The 17,638-nt window shown below is 43.4% G+C and overlaps 1 long non-coding RNA gene across 1 annotated transcript; it reads left to right on the forward strand.

The window, feature by feature from the left end:
- The first annotated feature begins 2,318 nt into the window (after window positions 1–2,318).
- Window positions 2,319–3,200, forward strand: LOC114479376 (uncharacterized). Its single transcript, XR_003675983.1, has 2 exons — window positions 2,319–2,512; window positions 2,638–3,200. It is a non-coding gene; the product is annotated as an uncharacterized LOC114479376 (long non-coding RNA).
- Window positions 3,201–17,638: the final 14,438 nt, after the last annotated feature.

Here is a 17,638-nt window from a genome sequence, read left to right on the forward strand (position 1 = left end):
GGCACACTACCAAAATAATACAATACATCAACACATAAACCTCTGAGCTGCTGTTGACATGTAGCATTTACACATTTTTAGTGATTTACACTTTTTATATATATTTTCATCTGTCTATTCTGAGTCAATGTTGTTCACTACCTGTCAAAGACAACTTACTTGAAGCTCTGTGAGCTGATTTCATGCAGGTGGTCAGACACTTACATCTGAACACTTTAACGCTAAGCAGCCGCACGCACACACACAAGCAGCCGCACGCACACACACACACACACACACACACACACACACACACACACACACACACACACACACACTATGGGGTGAATCTATTCTAAATTCATGTGCACCAGTTCAATGAACGAATAAACAAACGCATACCCTACGCCTGCACACCTATACGTCTGATCTACATTTTCCATAGACTTGAATAGGTACACGGTGTTACGGCAGAATTTACGGTTGACCTCATTTGAGACATGATTCATTGCTCTGGTTGAATGATGGAATCCAAGAGAAGTATTGATGGTTTTATAAAAAAGGTTTATTCTAAACTAAGAAAAAAGGTACAAAATGGAACAAAGTGAAACAAAATTAGCGTCCGTCCAGGCGGACGTCCGAAGGAAGTGCCGCGCCCCGCCCCAACAGTTTCAAAGCTTAAGCTTTTTATACAGATAAGAAAAGGTCCCAACAGTGAGAGACAAAAGGGAGGGAGTCAGATGCCCATAGTGGCAATGTTGGAGGATGATGAAGATGTTATGAGAAGGTTTGGCTCCAGTCTTTATCTGTCTTGATAAGTGTGTACGTCAGTGTATGTCCTTGGCAGAGACTGTGCTGCACTGAGAATAATACGATCTGTACTGTTTAATCATGATTCAGCTGTTCAAAAGTGTAAAGATTAATGGAGTCGTCATGTATTAAAACATGACAAATTGTACACATGAACATACATTTGAGGATATGATGATGAATATAAAATTTGCCATGACATTCCCCACTTTTGGTCGCCTCAACGACCAAATCAAGAAACAAAAGTATTATATTCCACCTTTGCTGTCTGTCAGGGTTAACCATTAGCATCGTTATTGTCATACATTGGATATATTCTTCTTTTGTGAGGCACGGATATAGACATATCAAGAAAAATGTGGAAATAAACCTTAAAAAAAACTTCATCATTATTATCAATGGCATGAATCATCAAAAATCATCCTTTATTACATCTAGATAAGCAAAAATCATCATTTGCATCAAGGACATCACTCGTCTTCATCGGCTGAGTTCAGTGGTAACTGGGGTAACCAATAGCATCATGAGTGAAGAACCTTGAGTATTTTCCTCAATCGTAGCAGAAGGGTTTATGACTGTATTCCTGCAGCTAGGTGTGAGCTTGTCCTCCCTCAACCTAGCTATGAGCATTTGGTGTGGCTTATAAACAAAGCTAGGCCCTTGTTCTAGAGAGTTTTCTTGTGTGTGTGTCTCAGTGGCCTTGTCGGTTCCCCCTTCATTGTTCGGTCAGCCTCCGTCTCAGCATCAGCTGGTGTCGGCAATCATCTTGGATCCATGTTGCCTGCTCCGCGACCTTCACTGCCGTGTGGGTCGTTCCGGTCGGCGTTGTAGATGATTGGTTGTTGTCTGAGGAAGGGTAGTCTCCACACACCTGGCAACCTCTCTTGGGATCGGAAGGTACCTGAACAGAAGAGGGGGAAAAACACCAAAACAAAACTCTTGGGATTGGCTGGTACCTGAACACATGCGCGATCCCACTACTGAGGCTTTAGCTGGTACCTGGTACCTGGTAGGCTTTAGCTGGTACCTGGACAGAAAAAAAAGGGGGGGGGGGGGGGAAAAAAAAAAACAGAACAAAACAAAACAAAATAAAAAAATAAAACGAAATGAAATAAAATAAAATAAAATAAAATAAAATAAAATTAAATTAAATAAAATAGAATAAAATAGAATAGAATAGAAGTTTAGGGGTGTTAGGTTTAGTTAACTAACTAAATGAATAGTTAGTATGGCCAGGAAGGCAGAGACAGGTCAGAGGTCAGGATCTGAGAGCTTTTCAGATCCTAAAAGGTGCTGCTGCACAATCACACAATGGTTAGGTGTGGGTTAGTGAGCTTTTAGCCATGCTAGCTCAATGTTATCTGTAGCATTCGCACGTGAGTGGGAAAATATGAGGCTGAAAGAAAAGCAGGAAGTATTAATTCGATTTTCTTTTCCTGGAGTAAGAAGAAGCATAGCTGGAGTTGCAGTGATTATCTGTGGTACATCTACTTACCTGGTGAGAAGCAACAATTTGAGAACCACTGTTTACTAGTGATGGGAAAACCGGTTCTTTCCTCTGATTCGATTCTTTAACTCTCGAACATTAAATTGAACGAGTCCCGAACGAATCATTTCGTTCATTTGTACAGCAGATGGCGCTGAAGCCTGCACAATGCAGAACTCATACCGCCGACGTGTTTTCTCCAACTATAAATACTGTAGACAAGATGGTTTGCTTCAGGTGACAAAGTATAACACACAAAATGCCATAAGCTATTCAAGCCATTTGAAAACCCAGGAAAGCTAACACACACCACAATAATGTAACTTGTGTCCTGTATCCTCTCTGTTATCATTGTTTAACAGCACGGCAGTCTGGGTAACTGTCACGTGACAGTGAAAACAGACCAATCAGAGAGAAGTAATGCTGCTGGCGCAGAGCTCAGCCTGAGCCAGAGCTGTGAACCGATGAACGATGAACGAGAAAGACCCGGTCAGCCCGCGAGTCATGTGACAAAGGAACCAGTTGGACGAACGAGAACGAAGTACTGAGCTGTGAACGATGAACGAGAAAGACCCGGTCAGCCCGCGAGTCAGACTCGTGACAAATGAACGAGTTGGATGAACGAGAACAAGTACTGCTCTGCTCCACAGCCTGAGCAGACAGAGACCCTTTCGGCTGAGCAGTCGATCACATGACAGCTGGGGAGAGGACAGCGAATGTAAAACTAATTTTGACAATTAATGATACAATTAAAACAAAAAATAATAGTTGATGAGTTGCCTATGTTTACATGGTGCATTTATTGTGTCCAAAAAGTGACATTATTATTATTACTATTATTGTTATTTTTATTGTGTTTGTTGTTATCATTGTTATGTTTGATTATTTTGTGGCAGAGTATAACACAATAAATATGCTGATATAATTTTCGAAAATATTTATTTACAAACACATTCATTATATAGGCTATACAATAACACAACAAGGACTGAAGACCACTATAATTATGATTTCGTGAATAAATAATCTATATCGGGTGTCACATGACAAATAAACTGTAGATATCAGACATCAATCATTTCCTTGTTCAGCTCTCAGTCAACAGCCCCCCAGCCCCGTAGCTGTCTGAGCCACAGCTGTCACGTGACGAATGAACGAAAGAGCAATCCGTCATGATCCGTATGAACGAATCGTGAACGAACCGAACGAACTGCAGTGCTTGCTGCTCACAGACAGCCTGTCTGTCACGTGACTAAAGAACTGGGACCTGAGAATGGATCCAGCTGAGTGAGTGGTGAACGAATCATTTCTGTTTCCTGTCTGCTGCTGACTGAGCTCATGCAGCTGCTGCCATGTGGCGAGAGAAGGTACTGCATGAAAATGAACGAATCGCTCCCTGAGAAGACTCGTTACTCCCGAGTCATATAAAAGATTAGTTCATTTTGAACGAATCGTTCACGAACGATACAACACTACTGTTTACAAGGACATGCAAGTCGGACGGAGAAGGACATGCAAGTCAGACGGAGAAGTGTGGAGTGTGATTACATGTCTTCTCAAGATGAATACATACAATTGGGAGACATGGAGATGTGAGAAAGCTAAATGAGTTTAACCAAATAAATAAATGATGTTATTTATTTATTTAAATTGTTTGTTTACTTTCTTTGCTATCTCTTATTTGTGAAGGAGAAATCTTATTCTATCCTTTATTTATTCTGAATAATGTTAACACTCCACACCTATTTACATAGCCTAATTCTTTTATAGAGCTGAATTTGTCAGTTCATTTATTTCATTCATTTCCCTCATAATTATTATTTGAGATGTAATTTACTTAATTTTGAAGGTCAATTGGTGGCAAAAGTGTCTCCTATTCTGTGTCTGAACCAGAGTTTAGCAAGATTATTGGCCCTTTAAGGTTAGACAGAATTAAAGTTAAGTTGAGTCGAACAATCATATTGTCTTTTGCTCTCTGTATTTATCCCATTCGTGGGGGTGACGAGCCCCAGCACGGTTTGGAGAGCTTCCTTAAATGCTTGGAAGTTACTCAACTTTAAACTATCTCTTATTTCAATCAATTATCAAGAATTTCAGGAGGACCCTTTTTTAAATCTCAGGCGACCCAGATTGGGCCACCAACCCAATGTTGAGAATACTTAATTTTTCCCTTAAAAGTGTCTAAACCCAGTGAAGGTGTTTTATGGTCTTGCACGCTAAGTGCTGTTGGAACAAGAAGAAAATAGTTGGAGGGTTTTGGGGTATATTATTTTCCTATGATAAAATATAAATCAAAAATCAGAGGGACGTTGGCCCCTCCCTTCCCTTTTTTTACATAAGAATACATTTGGATTCTTAAAACCATATGATAAATATCATTGGAAAATTACTTATCTGATCATTTTGGATGTGTCTCCGTTTTCCTCTCTCTTGTGTCCGCCTGCCTTTGTGCCCTCCAACCTCCTCGACCTCCTTCTCCTCAGCCATAAAGGTCAAAGCCAGGGTCAACTGTACGCTCCTTTTGGAAATTTGAAGATCTGTCCCCACTTTCGCAGTTGGATTGGAAGTCTCTGTAGTCTCTGGAATAGATATTATGTTAGAACATCCACAATATGTCATATTGTCACGTGTCTATTTCAATCTATTTCCCCTTTGTTTCCCAGTTACAGTTATGGACAATACTTCCCTTTAATTCTCATCCTTCATCATAACAAGCAGTGACCAGGCATGGCGGCTGGAGGAAGGATCGGAGTCGAGAAGGCGGTGGCATTCTGTTAGGAAACACTCAGAAACAGAAAGAGAGGAAACCATTAAGACTTAACTGGATAATTTAAAATATCTCTTTTCTTTAGTTGGATCTGATTCGTCTCCTTACAGCGACCTGTATTTTGGAAAAAGCTACATAATAACAACAACTAAGACGAAGACGTAGACAAGTGCACACCACAACGAGTATACACATATAACAACAAAAAACATGGACACTGAACATGTAAGGTCAGTCAAGGTCAAAGCCAGTCATTCCACTGAAAGTGGTATCATATATAAAAACGTCGTTTGGTGTTTTTAAACACCCAGAAAAAACCTTTAAAACCTGGTAACTTTTTAGAAGGCCCAAGGCCTAAAACCATAGTTCTTTTAACAAGCAGCAGTGTTTTCTGAACACCCCACTACATAATTGGCAAAAACAGGGAGAAGATCAAGTGCATCAAAACCCAGGAGGAAAAGAAGGTGAAACAGAGGAACATGTGTAGTCAAGCAGCCATTCATCGGTCAATCACTCAATGACACGTCCACGGCACATTCGCACTCACAACGCGGTTCTCTCAGGCATACGTAACGTGTCATCATTCAGTCACTCATGCACCGCACACGTTCATGCCTCAATTTTCACGTCCATGCATTCACAAGGTTTTGCTGCATAGTGTCTAAGTAGAATATAGGTCTCATCTAACCCACCAATGGCGATAGCCAGTCCACCTCGTCTCTCGGGGTCAATGAGCTCTTATTGCCCCCTCATGCTTGGCAACCTTTTGGTGTTAATTAATTGCTTTTTACTGGTATCGTCTGATTACTAAGAGGTACGCTCCTTTTTACTTCCGCCTTGGCGGAGTCTACACTTAGAGTATTGTCCCTTGCAGTACTGACAGTCTACTAGCTGCTGATCAGGCAGCAATCGCACGGCCATGCACAATAACCAAACTCAACCCCGGTCCGCGGGGGAAACTCAACCGCTGTCCATCTCCAGAAATGTAAAAAAGAATCTCTGAATCAGCAGGAAACTCAACCACCGCTCTTGAAAAATAAGAGTTTGGGAATAACTCAACCACCATAAACTCCAGAAGTCTAAGAAAAAAACCTCTGAATCGGCAGTCTACTCTCAACCACCATAAACTCCAGAAGTCTAAGAAAAAAACCTCTGAATCGGCAGTCTACTCTCAACCACCATAAACTCCAGAAGTCTAAGAAAAAAAACCTCTGAATCGGCAGTCTACTCAACCTCGGTCTGCAACCTGAGGGAAACTCAACTGTCAGAACTTTCTGGGCACCTCTAATATCACTCAACATTGAACGGAGCACGCAACCTCTAATAACCCTCCCTCTAAGGGAACGTAGAAATTTGTTCAGAACGGTACTCGGTTACCAAGCATGTATCAAATCAGGTGGACCGCTATCCCCCAAAGAGCGCTTTCCCTAGCAAGGTTTATCCTTTTTCTGCACATTAAACCAGGACTTCTTGTTTGAAAAGTAATTGCCTATGTACTCATAGCAACTAATGGGACATTTTTTTCTCAGGAAAAATTTGGTACCCCCCCCCATGCTGTCGAGTGGCTTTGGGCCGGCCAGACAGTCCGACGCGGTAAGGGGGAGGAGCGCAAAATGAAAACAATGAATGTTGAACTAGGCTGTCTGTCGCAAGCAGCTTCAAAAAGGGTAAGGTACAGATTGTTTACGAGGGTATCGGTCAAAAAAATGTCAAAATTTAAACTTGTTGAGGCTGCAGTCCTCAATCTCTGTCTCAATTTTCCTGAAATTGAGTAAAAACAAAAGAGAAAAAGAAGAATCGTTCAGAAATAACAAAGGAGAAAAACGTGTGAGCTCAAAAAAATCATGGCCAATAAAAATTAAAACTTCAGCTCCAAAAGCTGAGGCAACAGAGGGCTCTGTCTTCAGCGGATGTAACCATATCTTGCATTGTGGGGGGCCTCCCCTCAATCAAGAGAATAAATGAAAGAAAAGCAAACAAAAACAACCTTTTAGTAACACTATTTTCTTCCCCTTTGTTTGTTGTTTTCTCATAAAGGCCAAAGCAGTGTAAATAAATGAGCAACATAATGAATAAAAGCAAAGATAAATGATGGGCACACTTGATCTCATGTGGCAAACAGAAGGGTTCTGTGTGAAGTTCTGGTGGTCCTGTGTTTCTCATAGTTGTGAATGTGGGTGTGTGACTGTATGTCTGGTCTGTCTGCGTGTGAGAGAATAAATGAAAACAAAATAATCTAGTGCACAGTCAGAAGATAGAGGGGTTAGTATTGTGCGAAGGAGAAGCTTGTTGGCTATTTGCTAGTTGTCCCCCTCCATGCCAAAGTTCAAGGCTAAAGTGATTTAGCTCTGTGCGTGCGCGTGCCTGTGCGTGTGCGTGCGCACTACCACCAAAGGCTGTGGTGGACTTCTTGTGGCTTGGTATCCTTGTGGCTTTTGAAACAGTGTCTTTTTGGTGAAGATTTCCAGCAGACGTGTGACCAGTCTGCAGTTGCTGCCCATCATTCAGGCAGTAGTCGTGGCGTTTAACTCGCAACTCATTGGTGGGGGGGAGTGTCCACTCCGACGCCCACAGGTTCTCAGTCTTTGATGATGGGGCAGGATGTGTTAATCCAGCATTGGCATGCGGCCCATTCATAGACGATGAAGAGTTGACTTGGGACTGAGCGAGTTATTTCAGCATTGCTTTGCTGAATGGGAGTTGAGTCCTTGAGTCCTGAAAGGTCACACACCTTTGATTGTCCATTTCCTTCTGATGCTTGGTCCTTTGAATGATGTTGACATTCCATTAGCGTAAGAGTTGAAGGTGATTTCATTCTTTCATTGAAGATGTCGTTTCTTCAGGGGGCAACCACAAAGCCAACAAAAACTAACAATTTAAATAATAAAAAATGATAATGATGGTAACAGTAATATTAAAATAAAATAAAATGAAATACTGTATTCATCTGTGTGTGTGTGTGTGTGTTGCCCATCAAACATGAAATCAAAATAAAATTTAAAATAAAAATAAAAATAGTGTCTGTGTGTAATGGCACTATTCTATCGGCAGGGGAGAAGTGAGAAATCACAATGTTGTGTCACAAGTGTGTAGTGCACTAAACTGGCCAGTGAGGGGCGCCACCTCTCTCTTGGGATGGGTGTGGCGTGTGCGTGCGCCCGTGCGCGTGCCTGTGTGTGTGCTCTCTCTCTCTCCCTTTCTCTCTCTGTACGTGTGTGTGGGTGTGTGTGTGTGTGTGTGTGTGTGTGTGTGTTCACACGTCAAAAAAAAAGAAAAAACACAGCAGCGACGTGTGTGTGTGTTTGGCTCTCTGTATTTCTCTCCCTTTCTAAAAAGCTGACACTCGTCAAATGAAAGCATTAAAGCCAAGCCAAAGGGAGAAATCTGATTCCACGTTTAAACAAAATAAAAACAAAGATAAAAAAAAGTAAAACTCGCCTGAAAGCATGATCTGAGTTCACATCATACCAAGATTGTATATGCGTATGCATATATTATTTGTTTATTGGGTTGTTCATCTGTTTGATTCACAGAAACACAATTTAGGTTAGATTCGGGGTTTTAATCTATTTTGCTTTCGGTACAGAGGTGAACTCAGATCATGGCACCGCTGGGATGTTTTGGAAACTTTGGTTGCCCGTCTATCTATGGTCAGGACCTCACAGGCTGTGGGTGTCCGAACAAAACCAAAGTAAATAATGACCTAAACAAAATATCCGAGCCCGAAGAAAACCAGAGAGAACCTACAGCATTAAAAAGCACAGAACCTCAACCATTTGAGCCTTTCTCATGGCTATTCACTGCGTCAAAACACAGAACAGCTGAGGATCAAAATCAAAGCTCAAAGCTGAAAATCAATACAATGCTTGACTGGTTCCAAAAAAATCAACACAGAGCGAATATATATATATGTAAATGAAAATTTACATATATATATATATTTATAAAGGCTTTACCTTAGTCCGAATTGGTGTTTGAGGTTCAACCGACGGTTCGTGATCCAGTCTCTGTCCGAGGGGTGGACAGAAGATGGTCCTTGTTCGTCGACGCCAATTGTTACGGCAGAATTTACGGTTGACCTCATTTGAGACATGATTCATTGCTCTGGTTGAATGATAGAATCCAAGAGAAGTATTGATGGTTTTATAAAAAAGGTTTATTCTAAACTAAGAAAAAAGGTACAAAATGGAACAAAGTGAAACAAAATTAGCGTCCGTCCAGGCGGACGTCCGAAGGAAGTGCCGCGCCCCGCCCCAACAGTTTCAAAGCTTAAGCTTTTTATACAGATAAGAAAAGGTCCCAACAGTGAGAGACAAAAGGGAGGGAGTCAGATGCCCATAGTGGCAATGTTGGAGGATGATGAAGATGTTATGAGAAGGTTTGGCTCCAGTCTTTATCTGTCTTGATAAGTGTGTACGTCAGTGTATGTCCTTGGCAGAGACTGTGCTGCACTGAGAATAATACGATCTGTACTGTTTAATCATGATTCAGCTGTTCAAAAGTGTAAAGATTAATGGAGTCGTCATGTATTAAAACATGACAAATTGTACACATGAACATACATTTGAGGATATGATGATGAATATAAAATTTGCCATGACAACGGACACAACGCTTTAATGTGCATACACAATATAGTGCATGCACACATACGCCACACCTGGATGTGCGTCAGGACCTACGCCGGGGCCATGCCGTTAATGTGACGTGGAGGTTGGCTCTTTTACTTCTGTGTGGAGGGACCGCCTCGCCACGCGATTGGCCGCCCTGCCATTAGGGGGTGTGGCTGTGTGTTGTTATAAATGAGCATTAAAAAGCCCTTGTTTATCTTCTGGTCACAGAAAAATATGTTTTATGTCTTTTAAGCATCTTAAAATGTAATTTATTTCTAGATTATTACTTACCTACTGTACCTAACTATGTGTGTTTTGTTGGACACACAATAGTCATGTCGGGGGTGAGGGGACCTCGAAAAGAATCCCTTGATAAACTATTCGAAACAATGCAATTTAACTAAAAATAAATCTTGAATGAAATAAATAAAGGAATAATACAAATGAATTGTGGCAAAGTGGGATTCCACCTGAACTTTTTTGTAAAAACGTGTAACTTTGGCCTAATGTTTATTATTATCACCAAACTTGCTGCAGTTGATGTTCATACTGTATATTAGTTCAATTATTTCTGCTTTTATCACCTTCTATATGGATAACTGGCTTTATATCTGATGTAAATCTCCATTTTTTTTTTTGGGCAGACTACAGATTTCTGTATTTAAAGAAGCGTAGGGCATCAGAATCAGAATCAGAATCAGAATCAACTTTATTGACCAAGAGTGTATGAATACACACGAGGAATTTGTCTTGGTGACCTGTGCTCTCTCTGATAGTGTAACATTAAATTATAACAATCAACTAGAATAAAGAAAAATAAATAAAAAAAGAAGTATAAACATAAATATAAGAGTAGTTAGACTAATATGTGCAAACTAAATAAAATAACAAGATAATAATAATAATAATAATAATAATAATAATAATAATAATAATAATCCATCCATCCACCCATCTTCTCCCGCTTAGCCGTTTCCGGGTCGCGGGAGCAGCATCCTCAGCAGGGAGGCCCAGACTTCCTTCTCCCCGGCCACTTCCTCCAGCTCTTCCGGGGGGACCCCGAGACGTTCCCAGGCCAACCGAGAGACATAGTCTCTCCAGCATGTCCTGGGTCTTCCCCGGGGCCTCCTTCCGGAGGGACGTGTCCTGAACGCCGCACTAGGGAGGCGTTCAGGGGGCATCCTAATTAGGTGCCCGAGCCACCTCATCTGGCTCTTCTCGATGCGGAGGAGCAGCGACTCTACTTTGAGCCCCTCCCGATGACTGAGCTTCTCACCCTATCTCTAAGGGAGAGCCCAGCCACCCTACGGAGGAAACTCATTTCGGCCGCTTGTACCCGTGATCTTGTTCTTTCGGTCATGACCCAAAGTTCATGACCATAGGTGAGGGTTGGAACGTAGACCGACCTGTAAATAGAGAGCTTCGCTTTTTGGCTCAGCTCCCTTTTTACAATGACGGACCGGTGCAGACTCTGCATCACTGCAGACGCCGCACCAATCCGACTGTCGATCTCTCGCTCCATCCTTCCCTCACTCGTGAACAAGACCCCGAGGTACTTGAACTCCTCCACCTGGGGCAGAACCTCATCTCCAACCCGGAGAAGGCACTCCACCTTTTTCCGGTCGAGAACCATGGACTCGGATTTGGAGGTGCTGATTCTCATTCCGGCCGCTTCACACTCGGCTGCGAACCGATCCAGTGAGAGTTGAAGGTCACGGTATGTTGGAGCCAACAGGACCACATCATCTGCAAAAAGCAGTGATGCAATACTGAGGCCCCCGAAACGGACCCCCTCAACACCCTGACTGCGCCTAGAAATTCTGTCCATAAAAGTTATGAACAGAATCGGTGACAAAGGGCAGCCCTGGCGGAGTCCAACCCTCACCGGAAACGATTTTGACTTACTGCCGGCAATGCGGACCAGACTCTGACTCCGGTCATACAGGGAACGAACAGCTCCTATCAGGAGGTTCGATACCCCATACTCCCGGAGGACCCCCCACAGGAATCCCCGAGGGACACGGTCAAATGCCTTTTTCAGGTCCACAAAACACATGTGGACTGGTTGGGCAAATTCCCATGACCCCTCAAGGACCCTGCTGAGGGTGTAGAGCTGGTCCACAGTTCCACGGCCAGGACGAAAACCACATTGCTCCTCCTGAATCCGAGGTTCAACTATCCGGCGGACCCTCCTCTCCAGTACCCCTGGATAGACCTTACCGGGGAGGCTGAGGAGTGTGATCCCTCTATAATTGGAACACACCCTCCGGTCCCCCTTCTTAAAAAGGGGGACCACCACCCCAGTCTGCCAATCCAGAGGCACTGCCCCCGATGTCCACGCGATGTTGCAGAGTCGTGTCAGCCATGACAGCCCCACAACATCCAGGGCCTTGAGGAACTCCGGGCGGATCTCATCCACCCCCGGAGCCCTGCCACCGAGGAGCTTTTTAACCACCTCGGCAACCTCAGCCCCAGAGATAGGAGAGCCCACTCTCGGGTCCCTGGGCCCTGCTTCCTGATTGGAAGGCGTGTCGGTGGGATTGAGGAGGTCTTCGAAGTATTCCCCCCACCGATCCACAACGTCTCGAGTCGAGGTCAGCAGCGCACCATCCGCACCATACATAGTGTTGACGGTGCACTACTTCCCCCTCCTGAGACGCCGGATAGTGGTCCAGAATCTCTTCGAAGCCGTCCTGAAGTCGTTCTCCATGGCCTCACCAAACTCCTCCCATGTCCGGGCTTTTGCCTCGGCGACCGCCGTGGCTGCACTCCGCTTGGCCCGTCGGTACCTGTCTGCTGCCTCCGGAGTCCCACATGCCAAAAAGGCCCGGTAGGACTCCTTCTTCAGCTTGACGGCATCCCTCACCCCCGGTGTCCACCAACGGGTTCGGGTATTGCCGCCACGACAGGCACCGACTACCTTGCGGCCACAGCACCGATCAGCCGCCTCAGCAACAGAGGCACGGAACATGGCCCACTCGGACTCAATGTCCCCCGCCTCCTCCGAGACATGGTTGAAGTTTTCCCGGAGGTGGGAGTTGAAGCTCCTTCTGACGGGAGACTCTGCCAGGCGTTCCCAGCAGACCCATATACGTTTGGGTCTGCCAGGTCTAACCGGCATCCTCCCCCGCCATCGGAGCCAACTCACCACCAGGTGGTGATCAGTTGACAGCTCCGCCCCTCTCTTTACCCGAGTGTCCAAGACATGCGGCCGCAAGTCCGATGACACGACTACGAAGTCGATCATCGAACTGCGGCCTAGGGTGTCCTGGTGCCAAGTGCACATATGGACACCCTTATGCTTGAACATGGTGTTTGTAATATAATAATAATAATAATAATAATAATAATAATAATAATAATAATAATAATAATAATAACAATAAATAATAATAACGAAATAAAATAAAAATACAATAACAATAATGATGAGTAGTGCAGGTGAACATTTAATTAAATATTATGTCCATGAACATTCACAGTGACAGGTTGATCCAGGGTTGTTATGTTTAGTTCCAGGTTATTTCACAGTAACAGAAACAGGTCTGACACTCTATGACTGTTTAGTGTTGATCACAGTGACAGCCTGGGGGAACATCAACACCAATGATCTTTTCTGCAGTCCTGATTATCCTTTGTAGTCTGTGTCTGTCTAGTTTGGTTGTAGATCCAAACCAGACAGTGATGGAGGTGCACAGAACAGACTGAATGATGGAGGTGTAGAACATGATCAGCAGCTCCTGGAGCAGGTTGAACTTCCTCAGCTGATACAGGAAGTACATCCTCTGCTGTGCCTTTTTCCTGGTTGTGTCTATGTGGGAGGTCCACTTCAGGTCCTGTGAGATTGTGGATCCCAGGAACCTGAAGGAGTCCACGGTAGACACTGTGCTGTTCAGAATGGTAAGGGGGGGTGAGTGGGGGGGGGATTTCTCCTGAAGTCCACTGTCATCTCCACAGTCTTGAGCGTGTTCAGTTCCAGATGGTTCTGACTGCACCAGAGAGCCAGCTGTTCCACCTCCGTCTGAAGGCAGACTCGTCCCCATCCCTGATGAGACCGATGACGGTGGTGTCGTCTGCAAACTTCAGGAGTTTCACAGAGGGGTCCCCTGAGGTGCAGTCATTGGTGTAGAGGGAGAATAGAAGTGGGGAGAGAACACACCCCTGAGGGGCGCCAGTGCTGAGTGACCGGGTGCTAGATGTGATGCTTCCCAGCCTTACTTGCTGCTTCCTGTCAGACAGGAAGTTGGTGATCCACTGACAGGTGGAGGCCGGCACTGTGAGCTGGGTGAGTTTCTGGTGAAGGATGTCCGGGATGATGGTGTTGAACGCAGAGCTGAAATCCACAAACAGGATCCTAGCGTTGGTCCCTGGGGAGTCGAGGTGATGCAGGATGTAGTTCAGGCCAATGTTGACTGCATCCTCCACAGACCTGTTTGCCCGATAGGCAAACTGCAGGGGCTCCAGCAGGGGTCCTGTGATGTCCTTCAGGTGGCTCAATACCAGCCTCTCAAAGGACTTCATGACTACGGACGTCAGGGCAATGGGTCGATAGTCATTGATCCTGTGATGGCAGGTTTCTTTGGGACTGGGATGATGCTGGAACTTTTGAAGCAGGATGGTACTACACACAGCTCCAGTGATGTGTTGAAGATCTGTGTGAAGATGTGGACCAGCTGCTCAGCACAGGCTTTCAGGCAGGAGGGAGACACTCCGTCTGGTCCTGGAGCCTTTTTGATCTTTTGTGTCTTGAATAGCTGGCACACATCTCTTTCAATGATCTTCAGGGCAGGTGGGGGGTCAGAGGGTGAGGTAGGGGGGGAAGTGGGGGGAGCAGGAAGGGCAGAGTCCAGGTGTTGGGCTGATGCTAATGTATAAATAATGTATAAATCAGACTCCATAGTGACACCACGGTGGTTAGTGTAACTGCTGCGCCCCTGTTTGTTTCACTTTCGCTTGTTACCCGTGCACTGATCTGACGTTATCATTAACAGTCGTTTGTTAATAAAAGAATAGAATAATCTTCATTGTCATTTCCCTGTAAAGGTACAATGAAATTTAGGGGCGGCTCCCACTGAGCCGTGCACACAAAAACAAAGAAAAACAGGAATACAATGTGTACATTATTTGTGTAGAAAAAAAATATTATGTGCATTTAAAATCTTAAAGTGACTGTAGTTTTAGGGCGACCGTGGCTCAGGTGGTAGAAGGTCGTCTTCTGATCGAGAGGTTGGGGCTTCGAGCCCAGAACCTGACTATGTGTCTGTGGTGGGGTTCGATTTTCGTTCAAAAAGAAGAACCACGACCATCCATATGGCAAGTCGACTTTCATTTATTTTTCCATAAATGGTGCCGGTGCTCAATATTTACAGTGGAACATAAATATTTACATGAAGAGAAAAAACCACAACCTGGTCCCAGCTCTACTTCCAGCTGAGAGGCTTTCAGAAATGTTCAGGTACATTGTTCCACATGCACCTCCAGAGAAACACTGCCCTCTATGCAGCTTCCTACACTGCTTTTAACAGGTTAGCCCCTCCCATGGGTGTGGTTTAAATTAAACCAAAAACAATTATTAAGGAATACAAACAAAAACAATATTCACATCCTTTTCAAATTATAACTGATTTTATAACAAACAAATGCATTTTTCAAATCACATCCTAAATTAATCCCCATATAAATGTAAAAACAATTAAGACAAAATAACCCCTGATCACATGATCTCCCACCCTGACCTACTGCCTTACATAATCCCTGAGTTAACTCCGCCCCGTTTTGTCCGTCAGCTGCTCAGAGACGTCATGTGACCGGTAAGAGTTTCCGTGTGTGCGTGAGCTGCTGCTCGGTTAGTGACGACGCTGCTCCGTCACAGTGTCGAAGTGTCCTTGGGCAAGACACTGAACCCTAAGTTGCTCCCAGTGGTCGACTAGTGCCTTGCATGGCAGTCCTGTCCCACTGGTGTGTGAATGTGAGAGTGATTGGGTGAATGAGCTGATGTGTAAAGTGCTTTGAGACTGTTTCAGTGGTGATAAAGCTCTATATAAATCAAGTTCATTTACCATTTTAGTTTTTGCAGGAGTGCAGGTAGGGGGGGTGGGCTGATTGTTCATTCTTTAAGGCAGGGGTTATGCGTGTCTGAGTCCGTGGGTGTTGGCAGTTCATATGGCCTAGGCCAGGGAAGAAGCTGCTGGAGTGAGATCTGGTTGAGCTGAGATTGGTGTTTACCACTAAAACAATGTTAGTTCTGTGAGAAAAAAATGAGGTTTTTACTGCTGGGTGAGACTCAGATGAGAAAATGCGACTCGACCAGTACGTCAACTGTGACACGTTATTTATTTACTCTCCATTCATGTGACTTTTTACTGCACTACCTATGCACATGCCTCTGCGTACGTCTGTGGAACCAAACAGTAGTTTAATTCACTGCGCTTGTCTTTTTTTGTCTCAAAGCCGTCTTCTTCTCATTCTTCTTTATTTCCGATATTGAGCCACGTCTCAAGCCGTCGACAACTCGCACCAGCATCATTTGACGTCTCCATCAGCATCATTTGACTTCACATCTGCAGAACTGCGTGTGAAATCTCACCCAGAACAGCAGCACACAGTGTATCACACAATCTGTTCAAGGCAACAGGGAGAAATGTGTGTGAAATCATTATCTTCATCACCCATTAGCATTAAAAAAAACTTAGAATATATGTTCATCTTTTCACTAATCCTATATGCTCCTTTAAAACATGATTTATTGTCACTCAGTATCATATATTTCCAAAATGTCACATCATCTGTAACCACTAAGGTCCTACTTCAATCTGAGCTAAAATTAATTATGTAGGTCATGTGGACACTTAAAAAATATTATTTGTTATGGGTATGTGATTTCTGGAGAAAAGTGGGTGCGGCTTAAGAGGAGAGGACTACCTTCTTGTTAATGTCGCCATTGTATTTTCCAAGTTTGACAAAATAATAGCCTGTGTTTGAATTTTATTTATTTATTTATTTGACAGGGACAATGCAGTCAGACATACAGTAGTTACAGCAAAAAGATGCAACTGATGCGATACATAGTGTAAAGCTAATGCTAATTCTCAACTCCTGGCCCTGGTTGAGATTTTTCCTATAGATACAAAATACAATAAAATCACAATCTTAAACACATGAACTTGTTTACAGCAGTGATTCAGCATTTATACATTCACACACTAACTCATCACACTATTAACAACATTATTTACAAGTAGGTACAACTTTGATTTATTTTAAGCCACAACTTGAGCCTTGAATTTAAACTGTGTGATACATGTGAGATGGTGTACAGTGAGTTCTACAGTTTGTCTGGTTTGATGGAAAAAACACACTGACTAAACGTTTTTCACTCATTGCTGGAGGTGCTACTGGTGACTCTGGTGCTGCTTTGTCTCTGTATAAATGAACTTAGTGGCTCTGGTCAAAGGTTATTGATGTATTTGAATATTAGTATGTAATATGAAGTTTTCAAAACTTAACAAATGATATTTATTGAGGATATTACAGTGGTGGTAGTGGATCGGTTTTTATTGCCTGGTTGTATAATGAACCAATGCCTTTGTAGCTGAGGGAGCTGCTTGGTTCCATGATGTCATCATGTATGATATGTAGGAGAAGATCATCACATGATGTCATCATGTATGATATGTAGGAGAAGATCATCACATGATGTCATCATGTATGATATGTAGGAGAAGATCATCACATGATGTCATCATGTATGATATGTAGGAGAAGATCATCACATGATGTCATCATGTATGATATGTAGGAGAAGATCATCACATGATGTCATCATGTATGATATGTAGGAGAAGATCATCACATGCAGGTACAGTAGGGCCGTTTGATTTGGGATGTAGTGTCCAATTCATTTAAAACAATTGAGATTTCTTTTAATAGTTTTTGATATTTTCACAATATGTTTATCAAATTTTAGTTGTGGGTCTAGAACCA

Source organism: Gouania willdenowi, chromosome 17 (assembly GCF_900634775.1).
Source record: "Gouania willdenowi chromosome 17, fGouWil2.1, whole genome shotgun sequence".
In the NCBI taxonomy this organism is placed as follows: domain Eukaryota; kingdom Metazoa; phylum Chordata; class Actinopteri; order Blenniiformes; family Gobiesocidae; genus Gouania; species Gouania willdenowi.